A 14,660-nucleotide genomic window follows, 5' to 3' on the forward strand; every position below is an offset into this window, starting at 1 on the left:
TATGTTGTAGCCTCTGACTGTTCGGACAATATCACAGAATCACAGAATCACAGAACTGTAGGGGTTGGAAGTGACCTTGAAAGATCATCGGGTCCAACCCCCCTGCCAAAGCAGGTTCCTCAGAGCAGGCTGCCCAGGTAGGCGTCCAGACAGGCCTTGAATATCTCCAGAGAAGGAGACTCCACAACCTCCCTGGGCAGCCTGTCCCAGTGCTCCGTCACCCTCATCGTGAAGAAGTTCTTTTGCATGTCTAGAAGTCTTCTGAGATTTGCATTCATTATGATTTCTTGTGTAGCAAGAAGAATTAAGGATCATTCTTAGCTTTCTCCATCACATGTAAGTCTTTACTGAAGGAAACTTAGTACCTTTTCTACCCAATGAAAATGGCAAGCCTTCTTTGTCATCCTGCTCGGCATATCCAATAGGCCTGCATCTGCTAGAGGGAACTATTTTGGGATATGTGGTGTGGCAACAAAAAGGCTTTGACAGAAGTTTGTCTACAGTCTCCCAATGCACACTTGTGGGAGTAAAATTCAGCAAAGATTTTTTAAAATGACTTTTATTTTTAAAAGTCTTTGTTTTTTTTCATCCTTGGGATAAGTGGGAGGAGATATAACAATCTGATTCATGTTTGTAATCCTCTCCCCCCCCCCCCCCCCCACCACAGTCTTGCTCCTGGGCAGAGAAACATTTTCTCTGTGAAACACAACTACTGCAGAAAGCATAAGTTTGGGGAAATCCTAAGAAAGGACTAGGAAGTAACTCAGTAGAGGGCAGTGGCTGAACTTATTACATGCTATTCTGCACTCCTTGTATATTCTCCTGCCTTTCCCACTTCAATAACAGTGCGTGTGTTTGTGCTGCTAGTGTAACATTTTCACAATCCCTTTTAAGGTTTGTGAAACAAACATTTTCACAAACTTTTATCTGTAGTAATATTTCTTTCAGAATACTATCCAGCATTAGAATAGCCTTTGAGCTGAAAAGTCATTACCTTTTCTTAGTCCGAATCTTTTCAAGTGTCTTTTCTGTTTTGGAACAAAGTGATTTAAACATAGTAATTACAATTAATCGAGTCATCAAGAACTATTTACATACTCACTTGTGGCTTTATTGTTTTTGACCATTTTATTTTCCCTTCCCATTATTATTCAATTTCCCCAGGGGAAATATTTTTGAGAGATCATTTAATTAGCTTTATTAAATGTTACTTTGGTTACCTTAAAATAATTCACAGGTTGGTCTTTGCCACTTTTGTATAGAACAGAAAGCCGGGGAGGGGCTAGATTTGTCAAACTGGAGTAACAGTGTCATGATTTTAATTATCCTGCACATCTTCCAGAGCTTATCAACTGGAACAATTGCTCAGAAGATACAATTGGTTGAACTTACTGCACAAGGGCTTTGCATATGAGACTAACTACCATGCTTTATGACATCCTGGCATGGCCTGTATTGAATCTCCCCATCGAGATCATTCTGCTTTATGTCATTGTTAATTCAGAAAAATCCTTTAAGCAAGGATGGTGTATGGTGAGTCATATCCCGTTCTAGTATCTTAAACCATAAACTTGGAGCACCATTTTAGAGCAAGAGAGACCACCATGCCCCTACCCAAAATATCCAGCCAGCCTAGTGGTTAGGGTACTCTTCTGACAACTGAGAAATCCAAACTTATTGCATGCCGGGGTAAGGATATAGATCTGAACCAAATATTTTTGCAACTTTTGTTTTGATTTGACCTCCAGTGGATTACTCACACAGCCCTGATTATGGCCCCTTCAGGATTAAAGTCTGTCTGCCCATAAATGCTGTAAACTTCTATTTCTCACACAGCTGTAAACAGTATTTCTTGGCTTTCTTAGACAGAGCATGAATGTTAACAATCCATCTTAGCTCCCAGTTTAGTTTGGCTGCCTTTAATACAGGAGTACCAGGGGTTTTGTGGCTGTTTGAATTTAGAGCCCTGCTATCACAGGTAACCAACTCTTGCAGTCTGTGTCATGAACTGAAATAGCTCCATCTTAAAAATAGTGGGGTTTTTGGTCCTCACCATTCATACTGGACGCTGTTCCTGAATTTAGAAATCCTTGGTGAGACTTCCTTCTAGCTTCCAGCATCATATTTTTTTCTGCCTGGGTTATATTTGTAAGTTTTTCTGCCAACTTCACTCTAAATATTTTCTTTCCTCCCTCACACTGATTATCAGCCTTAGTTTTCCTAGGTCATACAACTCTTATTTTCCTAGTCTTCTATTACATGACAAATATTTTGTTTCCCCAATTATCTCATTATCCTGTCCCTGTGCAGTCTGATTCTCTGCGATTTTGCTGCTAATTAAATAGTACTGAAGAATAATGCTTGCTTGGGCTGTTTTTGTCTCTATGTCCCTTTGGCTTGGGGAGTTGTCATGGTGAAGTTTCTTCATGATGACCACAGAGGAACATGCTTTCATTTCTGTGTTGGTTAAGTGTGGTTCAGTGGTCAGTCATGGCATGTGGCAATCTGGGTTTGAACGGGCATGTTTTCTCAGTTTGATGACATGCCAGCACAGTAAGGAGGCTGATTTGGATGCTGGTGGATGCACGATGCACTTCCATGGCACATTCACAGAGGGCATCTTAACAAACTGGTGCAGGCATGGCCCTACTATGTAACCAATGGATATAAAGTTCATTTTGGTTAAAACAAAACAAAACAAAACACCTGGTGATATCTTTGGGAAAAAAAAAAAAAAAAAAAAAAAAAAAAGAAGAAGAAGAAATATTTCAAGCAAAGTTACCGAAGTACTTCTTTTTCTTTACAATAAAGCAATGCCAAACTGTTCCATGCAGACATCCCCTTTTGAAGAAAACAGAACCTCCTTAGCTCCCTCCCATTAAAAAAGTTTATACTGAAAAATCTAAATTTAATGTCTTCTGCTTTCTGAAGAAAAACAACAACAACAACAAAACAACATGGATTTAGATCTGTCAAACGTTGTTGGGTTAACTTATTAAGTTCTGAGCAATAGCCTTAAAACAATGTAACAGGGGACATGAGGTGAAAGTGTCTGCATGAAGCAGTGAAACTCTGTGTAATTGTCATAATTGCAAGCTCCTTTTTTCATAAACAGAGCAGGACAGGAAAAAAGGAATCATATTAAGAGTGAAATGACATGCCAAAGAGTAAACCTGAACTGTAGAGGATACAAGCAACCCTGAAATCGGGGAAGTTTGGATCTAATCTTTGTGGCTTTTTCTCATTTACATAACGAATGATTTAGTGCTCAGTTTCCTCCTCAAACATAGGTTCTTGGCAACAAAATAATATCTCTAGTCAATATGTAGACTCCATTGCTCAGCTAGATGCAAGATATGTGAAAGACAGGCCTTCAAGGTTACAGAAAGAGTCACTGCAAGATAAGGTGGAACTGCAGTCAAGAGAAAATGCTTCATCATACTTTTTTTTGGCCAAAGAACAGGACTACTGGTGAGGCAAGAGCTAAGAGGAAAGCTGGACTGCTTGTCCAGCTTAATAGGTCTTTCAGTTCTTTCTGAATGCTCAGAAGAAGATGGATATAAAACATGAAGTTTAAGCACAGAAAATAATTTATTTTTATTTATTCCCTGTAAAATAATGCAGGAAATAAAGGATCTAGTTCACAATCATGTGTGGCTGTGTATACAGACAAAGCAAGCGCTACCACTTTGGGATAAAATACTTTGCAGTGGTTCAAGGGCAAGAAACAATCACACTGAAGATATATTTGTTTTAGAGGTTTCCTTTTGGCTATGTGGTTATAAGAGGATGTGAATGTAATCTGATATCTATACATACCGCCCAGTTTTCACAAAAGCAGGAGCTGGACAAACAGGGGAGCTTGCCTGATAGCCATGTAAAGTGGTCTCTGACCAACAGTTAGTGCTGGGTCCTGTGAACAGCCTTGCAGTGTCCTGCCTCACCCAGTGAGGGAGCTTTTCCTGCCATGGGAGTGAGACAGATCAACTCTGAAGGGAGGAAAGCTGGAGATGTTTTTTCAAAGCTATGTTTCTTTACTATTAAAAGACAAAAGCTATGGCCTGGCTTGTTCAACCCAATTTTCTGTGAACATCACTTCAGCTTTAAAAGAGGTTGGAGAACTAAGTCCATGCTCAGCCATAAATTCAGCTTTCTAGAAGTGAAACCAAGTGAAGTTCTCCCTTACAGGAAGAAACAGCACTACAACAAACTGAGAACATTTTTTTTCCTTTTTTATCCCTTCTGCCTCAGGTTTTTAAATGAAGTAAGGGAACTTCTGAGTCATCAGCTTCACTCCTGTTGAAGGTGTTCATTTTCAGCCTGTTTGTAAATTGGTAAGGCTCCAACTTAAAATTGATTGTTTCATATTCCCATTACTCTTTACAGAAAGCTATTCCTGAACTGTGTGTCTCTGAGAGATCACTGGGAAAAAACAAAAAAAAAAAAAACAAAAACAAAAACAAACAAACAAACAAAAAAAAAAAAACAAAACAAAACAAAACAAAAAAAAACAACTTCTGAGTTTCTAGTTTGTTTTCCATTTTGGAATAATTTGGAGGCAGGATTATAAAGGAATGTTATAAATCACTTTTCTTTCTTCCTTTCCAATATTGATTAGAGGGGAATACACTCTTAGGAGACACTGCATTGTTTATGTCTTTTGAGTGACTTTGGCAATAGCTCTTCACACCATGTTTCATGATAGTTCAGGGGGGTGCAATATACAACAGACTCTTTATAAAATAAAAGGGATATGAAGCATCCTTTAATGTAAACATTCTATTGCTCAATGAAGAGGGTCTGGATTTCTTTAATTTTGTTACACAATACCAGAAGTGGCATCACAAAAGCATAGCACAAGATGCATTCACAATTCAATAATTTTACTAGATGGAATAGTCTTTAACAGTATCTCTAAATCATTAGCATGGGTAGGTAGTGAAAGGAAGAATCTAACTTATATCTAACATTTCATACCCGCTCTTGATGGCTTCACTGTTTTCTACTGTCCCTCCTACCCTTCTTTAGCAGGAATCAAAGTAGAATTTTCCTCTGAGTAGGCAATTACTAACATTCAAACTGAATATGATTCAAGCACGGTCCTGTGTAAGGCATGATGAATGGAATGGAGCATTGCCAGCTGGTCTAAAAAGCTTTGCTCCAAGCACCACACAGAGGACAGTTGTAGAGCTGGGGCTGTTGCTCACAGGCCAAAGATGAAATAAACATGTGGCTGTAAGCCCTTTTGCAGTGGTCTCTCCTTGAGTGGGAAGAAGTCCTCATCCTGTTGTCTCCCTTCAACAGTTTTCCATATAAAACCCAACTGTGAGTTATGTGAAGACAGTTTAAACTTGGCAGTGTTGCACTGTGACACAAATCCAGTAATGCTTTTTTGCTAAACTGAGTTTCTGAACCATGAAGAGTAAGAAAAAAAATAAGACACACATCACAGATCTGAAACTTTGATAAGTTTCTAAGTAGTGTTGTGTAGGCTTTGTACATCTATGTATGATCAAGTTCTCACTCATGGTACTGAATAAGTTTTGCACAAGAAAAGAAGCAATTAATGGAGGGAAAAATCCAAGAAAGGTCACACTTCTTTACGTTACATTCTTACAACTTATTTAAATGAAAGGGTTTTTCTTTTTTTCATTAAAAGTAATTCAAAAAGTGAAAATTACAGTGCAGGACAGAAGCAATTAATGTGCATCCTGTACTAGTTAATCTGCTCACCTCAAGGAAGTTTATCTTCAGAGATCAAAAGTCAGACTCAGAAATATGTTCTCTCACGTCACCTTGAATGCTTTAAATAGCAAAACTTAAAACTGAAGTACAATTTGATGCTTGTGATACCTCTTCAGGGGATCTATGAACTCAGTGTTGTCTTTGAAAAAGTATTTTTGCAGGATACTAGGGCTGAAGTTCAGAGTAGCTTCAAATTTCCAAATCATTCCAAGAAATTTCTTATTTTTTATTAACTTATGGTAACAGGGCAAAATCTACTGGGCCATTTCTAAATTACTGACAAAACAGAAAATTGTTTAAGAATGCCTTTTCAGAGTACTGCACAATAAAGGTACATGATTTCAACTGCTGTTAGTAAATAAAGACACTTGATTTCCACTGCAGTGGGAATCAGCATTGTTTAGAATTATCAAGTTACATTTAACACAATCTGCTGACCGAAAATTATCTGTGAAAGTCTTGTTTGTGTAACCCTTATAACCGCATAATGCTATCAGTTATGGGCAAGCAAAGTAGGTTAAGCTTCTTGAGAATAGTCATTCTTTTGATAGGAAAAGGCAAAATTAAGCTTCTCTTTCTGTAGCAACTATTAGAAAATCATGTATTGAAATAGAATAAAACAAAATTCTTTTCTAATGCATACTTCCTGAAACAAAAGAACATTTGCTCTTTAGGTAGAGGTGAACAGGATTTATTTTATGTTCACAGAAACATTCCCTCTCTCTCTCTCTTTTTATAATTATTTGTAATCAAGACAAGGTGAATAGCATTTGAAAATTCTTATGAAAAACTTACAATGAAAGAATGCTCCAGCACAGTGGATTTTTATTGTCCTGGCACTCTAAAAGACAACAGTCAAGAAACAGAGACAAGCGGGTCATTTGGAACCCAGCAGAATGCCCTTCTCATCAGCTTTTGGATGCTCTTGATTTCTGTGCTTCTGTCGTTCTTTACTACCTTCCAAAGCAAGATTAGTCAAAGTTGGTGTGGTTCCACAAAATGTTATTGTTCATCGATATTTTTCAGAGAAAACATACTTTCAGAAAACTTCCTCATCCATTTCTTTGTCTAAATCTACTTGTGGTGTATTTTGTGTAACAGTAATGAAATAAATTACATAAACGAACTGCTCGTAAAAGCTACTACAAGTGAATTAGTTAATTTCCCAGACATGTAGATATCAAATTTAAATAACAGAAAAAAATCAAAACCACTGTGAAGATTAAAAACCTAACAAGCCTGAACTGGAGTTCTGCAGACAACAGAGTTTTTTACTTTGACCACAATCAAACATAAAAGTTATGGTGACATTTTCAAGTCTGGCTTCTTAAAGATAGTTCTTAGGTAGGCAGCTGTACAATCACAGTTTTAAGACTTCTAAAACTTTGTCCCATTCTCCAGATGTCAAATAAAGGGCTTTATGGAGCCTAAGCTTGAAAATTCAGGATCTGCTACGTATGCCTGCAGGAATTCAACCTGCATAGGACTTTAGATATTTCAAACTCAGAAGCAGACGCTTTGGAGCAGTCCAACCCATGGGCACCACAGGCAGAGGCATGCTGCCCAGGGATGATGGCATGACCCAGATGAAGCAAAGTCTACAATCCTTCTTTGCCAAACCCTAGAAGAAACCTGTGACTTCCTCCTCTGAGACTTTCTTGGAAGCCTCTTGGCAGTTTTAGGGTTAGGAATCAGTCTGTGGTTGCTGTCTGTTTGGGGAGCACTGGCACAGAGCCCACTGGTGGCCAGGCCCACGGGAGTCCTGCTTCCCACCCAGCTCCTGGCGTGACAGGGCAGGGGGGGATTTTGTACTCATTACCTGACATCTGCAGGAAAAGGTCTCATGGTTAGACAGGTAATGCCTTAGACAGGTATTTTTAGTATGAATTACACACAAACTGGATGCCAGGATCTTGTCAAGTTTGGTAAAGGACTTAGAAAAGTTAAGTCAAAACCAAACCAACCAACCAACCAAACAAAAAACACACAACCAAAATGTGTAAGTCAGAAATACCAAAAGAGCATTATAAAAGTTATAACGACCACAACCCCATAAAGTTCCTGTTGTGTATTCCTACAGACATGAAATATTTGACTGCGGTCCTGCATGATGTAGGTCTTATTCCAGCCCATAGAGCAATGCATCACATTTCTCTCTGTTGTGATTTCTGAGCATGCTGAAATTCATTCCCAGACATATGGGTCTGATATGAAGAGAGAGGGTTTTTCTCCCATTCCTGTATTTTATGAAACTGTTCTCTCATTTATAGGGTGTGTGTGGTGTTTTTGGTAATCCTTACGGAGTCTCCTACCTTCCCGTCCGATTCAGAAAGCAGCAGGGAAGCAGAGAGGAAATCTTCCCTAGAGCGTTCAGAGCAGCCACTCGTTTAGCAAAACTGTCCAGCATTTCAGAAAGACCGAATGTGGCTTGTCTTCTCAAGAAAACACCACTGGGTGTCACTAAATGCCAGGGATTGTCAATTCTGGTCTCGGGATGTATATGAAAGTGCTAGCACCGTGAATACTCCATACACAGAACCGGTTCATAGCTATGGCTTTTCTCAATGACCAACATTTTGAGGTCTTTTTTTTTTTTTTTTTTTTTAAGCAAGATTTGAGCTTGTTTTAGGAAATATCTCTGGCTTCCAAGTAGCACACACAAACCTTTCACTCTAATTTTAATGGAAAAGGCTTATTTTATTTACATGGTTGGAATAACCATGGTCTGTAGAAGCCATTAAATCACACATTTGCACTTGAGAGGAGCTACACAATCCTCAGGATTAATATAATGCTGGCGTTTCACATGTGGCTTTCCTGCTGTGTTTGCTCTGTGAAGCTGCACTGTGTGTAACTCTCCCTGTCATCTCACACAGACCCAAGCAGAAACTGCCCCGACTGTACTTGTAGTAAGAATATTTTTGTACATACATATTCAGCCCATATACAAGTGCTAGGACTGAGGCTGGTAATCTGGCCTCAAGGTAAGCTTTGTATAACCTCTATAATTTGTAGAACAAACACCATATGGACCGTTTCTTTCTAAATGAGGTTTCTGTCTCAGGCTGAGTCATCTTCTCTTTTGGGGGGTGTGGGAGGTCACTGAGAGGAAGGTTTGGGGTACAGTGGCTGATCTGTTTTGGAGAAGTGTATCAGAAGTCTTCTGACAACATCTTAAAAGATCTCTGATTCCTCCCCTCCCCAGTCACTTCTTCTTTCCTGAGAAAAGAAGGATGCAATGGTACATACCTGGAGGTTAAGACAGAGGGTTGTGCCACCAAGCTCTTCTGCACCATAGATAGCCACAGAGTATGTGGCTACCTCTGCCTTTAACATCTGCCAAGAGACTCAAGTGACAGAAGTATTTGCAGCACCTATTCATGCTGGGCTCTGACTGAGGACCCTGATGCCTCTGGCAGTGTTGAGGACAGTGTTGCTGGGGAAACCCTCGAAGATATTTGTATTTCTGTACTTGAACATTTCGCACCAAAGAAGAGTTGGAAATGTCTGTTGGATAAGGAAAAGACAAACTGAATACTGAATAACCTTTCATTCCACTGAAAGAATAGAGGCTCTGCAGAACAAAAAGTAGCACTCGTGCCTATTAGTAATGACTGTTTCATAATGCATGCAAGGAAACTGAGCTGAGACTACCTGCTCAAGTTTCGTTCTTGTCACATGATAGGAATATCATTTGAATTTTTCCTTTGCCATGTGTAATCTCCTCTTAGTATTATTACTTTTTGTCCCCCAATATGAATTTATTTTATATTAATTTAACCTCTTTTCCCCTAAGGAAAAAAAAGTCTTCCTACCACCCCAAATTTTAGAATTAAAATTTTCACTGACAGGGAATGAGAGAAGAAAAAAGCCTCTAATTGCTCTGATTATATACCATTACTTGGACTTCTCTTCCATACCCAGACAAACTGTCATTGATTCTGATCTATGGTGTATTCTTCTCATGCACAGAGCAGTAAAATTCTCTCTGACAGCTTTTTTCCACATAGAAAATGAAGATGACCTTATCTTATATACTTCACAAGAATGTTTTAAGGTTTAATACATGCATGTTTGCAGAGCATACTGAAGATGAAAAGCAATATGTGATAAATATAATACTACTTTGATCATAAAGGACACATTAGTGCTTTTTCTCATCTCTCAAGCTAGAAAAATGCTGTCTTCTCCTAGACATCCCCCAAAATACATGTAAAAAAATGGAGTACAAATAATTATAAGGTAAAGAGGATAAAGAATTATAAATAAACAAATACAGAAATAATTTATTTTAAGATGACAATTGGAATCTGTCTTGCTTGGTTCTTTTGATCTCCTTGAGGCTCATTAAATTGTGGGTAGCAGACCCCGCTTCCATGTTTGAGAAAGAAACTGGAGTGCTTTTTAAGCACAAGCAAAAGTTTCAAAGGTAATGAGGCTTGGGACCTATGGAACAGAAAGTATAGGTTGATTTGCATGCATTTTCCACCTCCCCTGCTGCTTATTTGCATTGTTCTTCATTTTCCAGCCAGCTCAGAAATTCTCAGCTGATTTGTTAATATTTGCACAGTGCCCATAAGCATTGCCAATACTCTTCAGTTAGGCAAGGAGGAAAGTTCTGTCCCACCGAGCTTCCAGTCAAATGACTTGAGTTGTGACACTCACTTTTACCTGCTGCCTACTCTGAAGAGGCATTATGGATTTTCCATAGAAACTATGATTACTGAATTCATGAAAATAGGTTCTGAGTTTAAAGCCTATAACTGAAAAATTAAAAAAAAAAAAAAGTGAAAAACCATTTCTTTGATTCCACCTGCAAAGGATGTATTCATACTCTGTTTTTTCAGATACACTTTGTTCTGTTTTATTATAGTAATAATAATAAATAACAGCTTTTTTTGCTGTGGCTTTTTTTTTTTTTTCTTTATGTTCCTTTGGTGGTTTGAGCTGAAGTATGCTACAAAACGAAGGTCCATGTTAGGAATGATGTGGAAGTGCCTCACCAACAGAGACGCTAACAATGGTGTGCTAGTTAGCTGTGTAGGCCAGCGTGACACAAGAGCACAGAGAGAAGTGAGATTCTCTGCACCTAGAATGGATTCACCTGATAGGAAAGGCTGGTAAAACTGAATCCTGCAATACAAAAAATAAGTACTATGCATTAAAAATAAATAAATAAATAATAACAATAATAATAAAATGTAAATGAAAGCACAGTATCGTAAGAGGGGAAGAAAAGGGTTTCAAACATCTTACATAAAATAAAACAGAGAAATTAATTCCAAGCCCAGAAACAGCCTACACTGCAACCAAGTTTATTACCTATATGCTGTGCAATATGTTCTTTCCTTTGTGCTGATGTGTCATGGTTCTCCCTTTTTTTTAACCGGTTGCCTTAGGCAAGGATAACCCAAACAAGTAAGCCTAGGTGTAACAAATGAATGTTTGCAAAGTGCTTGTAGGATGAGCTAGAGAAGCAGACATGTACATCTACCAGTGGCTACTGTGTATTCACGACACCCTCAAGCACAGAGCAGGAGAACTCGCTGCTGCAGTGAGCAGCTGCACCTGGGTCGTGCCGCTGCTGTCTGGCATTGGGACGGCTCTCAGTTACATGGCAAGAGACTCTGAATTCTGCAACTGAAAATGTGGTGTTGCCAAGCAGATTTGTTATTTTGGCCTATTAAAAAGATCAATAAATGTGGCAGCGGAGATAAAGTCAGTGCTTGTTTCTGTTGTGTCTGACCTTTCATACGCTGTTGAAAGTCTATGAAGAAGTTATAAAGGCAAAGGGAGTTACAGCAAGACAGAAAAGAGTGTTCACCCTTAGATAGCAATACTAGTATGGAATATTTTTTGTGTGCAACATGCATCATCTCTTTGAACATAAGCCCCTGCTGAGGCTGAGTCCCGACTGGGACAAAAGCTTTTCACAAAGAAGCTGATATTGCTTAAATATGCACTGGATTACTTTATCTCTCTCTCTTGCATGGTTTAAGGAGTGAAGAGCAAGCATACCATGTTCCCAGTAAGCAACACTTCTATAATGCGAAGTTTTCTTTAAAGCTAGAAAGAAGCTCCTGCACATATGTTGCTATCAACAAGGTTTTTGAAAACGGACTGGAAAAAATAGAAAACACATTTTTGAGTAGCACTCCTATAGGTTCATTAAGTGTTTGTGAAACTACAATACTTCTTATTAAGCCAAATTACAAAGAAACAATGAAATCAAAGGCACAGCTATGAAACATATAATCAGCTGTTAAAATAGAAAGAGTAAACCATGAGCAGAGAAGAACATTTTACACTATAAAGGTGTCAACCAACAGCAACAAATAGGGAAGCAAAAAGGCATTCTCTTCTGTTTCCAAACAATAGAGGTGCACAAAGGTCAGAGATATAAAAAGACAACTTCCCTTTTTATGTCAAAACTGCTATGTTTTGATGCAAAGATTAAAACTAATATAAGGATAATGGCTAGAAGAATTTAACAGGGAGATGTTATGACCGTGTCCTAACCTCCTCGACAGTACCTAAAGAGGAGCACGAGGTTTGCTGAATGACATTGTGGGATGTCAGCTCATTTTGTCTTCAGTGTTAGCCCCCTCAGTGATGAGCCAGGGCAATCAGAAGCCTGTTTGAACAGAAGAAAAGAAGAATATCAAAGGACAGATTAGAATTGGTGGTAAAATGAATAGTCTGAAATCTCAAAGTGAGATTACTGAGGTAATGATAACCTAGTCATCTCACAAAGACGGCTGTTATTTTAAGAAATGGAATTTCACCAAAAAAAGAAAAAAGAAAAAGGAAAAAAGAAAAAGAAAAAAAGAAATGAAAAGAAAAAGAGAAAAGAAGATAAAGAGATCAGCATGACTGAAAGTATGACTGTCAGATGAGAGATAAATCTTTAATGTGAAACACTTTACCTACTGACGTGACATTGGAAAATATGTTTATATTGCAGATTTCTGTCTTCACCTAAATAATACCTTTCCAAAAAAAACAGCATCACAAGTTTATGTATTCTCCAGAATCTGAGAAAAAGAAAAGAAAGAGAATTTTTAAATTAATAATGTTGCTTATGGTAATTCTAGCTTTATACTGGCAAAATAAAAACTACAAGAAGTAGTAACCAAGCAATATGGTGTGTTTACCATCTTTGCTATTTGGTTACTTATCTGTATTTATTTTTAATAAGAATCTGTATATTCCCCTGTCATTTGCAACAAAGACCATGTGGCTCTGGAGGCAGAGTGGGAGAACAAGAGCGGAGAGTTGATGTTGCCTAATGGAACAACTCTGAGGCTTCTTGGACACTATGAAGCTGACCAGAATATAAGGACCCATGTGGAACTGAAATTTATGGAACCAATCTGCATTATTCCTTCTCCACAGTGTTGGTACCATGCTGTTTCACATGCAAAAGTACTGAGCCAACAAGATCATTTTATTTTGTACAATTCCCTGTAACTTAACCTTTCCTATAGACACTGTTAAGTGCACTTTTACTTGATTTCAACATGATTTTCTTTTTTCTCGATGGATGATTAATTTTGAAAGGACCTTTGTCCTGCAATTTTATGTTTCAGTGGAAAATAGGGAGGCTACTTTTGAATGTTCAGTGGTGAGCTGAACCACAGCAAATACCTTAATTGCAGGAGAGATCTCACCATTTACTATGCCTGCCAGTAGGCTCCATCACATGCCTGCTGCATGGGAAAATGTGTACATAGTGTTAATTTGTTTTTGGTTTTGTTTCTGTTTTTTTCATAAAAGAAAATGATAAATTGTGTGATACTTTGTAGGGCACTGCTGGTTTTCAGACTGCAGCTTGGCTGTGGGATCTTTAAGATGGATTTTTGTTTGTTTGTTTGAAATGATGCATATGCCTGTCAGGTGGCATTCAGTGAAAGCTTCCACGCACAGGAGTAAATCAGCTGCAGGAGGCTGGTGCTGTGCTGTGGGCAGGCAGGTGGTGTGTTTCCTACAGGACCACTCTCCCTGCTGGCTCTGCCACTGCCCACCCTACTCTGCTGGGCCAGGCCAGGCTGTGCACCCACTCCTGGTCCCAGGCCCCAACACGCTTCATGCCAAAACTGAAGAAGCACATATTTACCAACAGGAGTCTTTGTTTCTCTAAATATCACTGGGTTGTTAGAGTGTTCTTTCTCTGGCGGGAAGCTCAGCCTTTTTTCTGTTTTAAGCAGTCTCTTTTACTGAAAACAACAACAACGAACCCACAAAACATCTTTGCTCCTTTTGAAGTTGCCCTCGGAGCCCAATGCCACCTCCCACTGCTGTATCATTCATACAGGCGACTGCCCTTCATGAGCAGACCATATGATAAACCCTTGCCTTTGATGTTAGAGCAGAAAGCACATCCCAGTGACCAGATGAGCTGCCTCAGACTGATGCTTCTTTCTGTGTGTGTGTGTGAACTATTCCCTGTTTATATTCCCTATCAACATCGATTCCTTTAGTAGCTCACATATTATTTTTCTGTTCCACAGCAGACACCTCTGCCGCAGCACTCCATTCCTGGCAAGCGACACATCCACCTCAGAAGCCTGCTCTGTCAGACCGCCACATGCCTACACCCTACAAATTCCAAGGCTGGATAAGAGACGAGCAGGATCCTCATTTATTCTAAGAGAGGAAATCCACGTACACCTGAGCAACGTTTTGCATTGCAAACAGAGTGCAAGAGGGGCAGGGTGACTTCTGTGCACCTGTGAAAGAGCTGACTCTCTGCACCTGCCTTGCTCTGAAGCAGAACGAAGGCAGCAGAAATTTCTGTGGAAACCCAGCAGCACTCATAGACTATCTCGTGCTTCATTTGATAGATGAGAAATATACATGTATGTGTAACTGTAAAGGAAAGGCAAGTGAAAGAACAGTAGCAACAAAACCACAAT

This window comes from Anas acuta, chromosome Z (assembly GCF_963932015.1).
Source record: "Anas acuta chromosome Z, bAnaAcu1.1, whole genome shotgun sequence".
Classification (NCBI taxonomy): domain Eukaryota; kingdom Metazoa; phylum Chordata; class Aves; order Anseriformes; family Anatidae; genus Anas; species Anas acuta.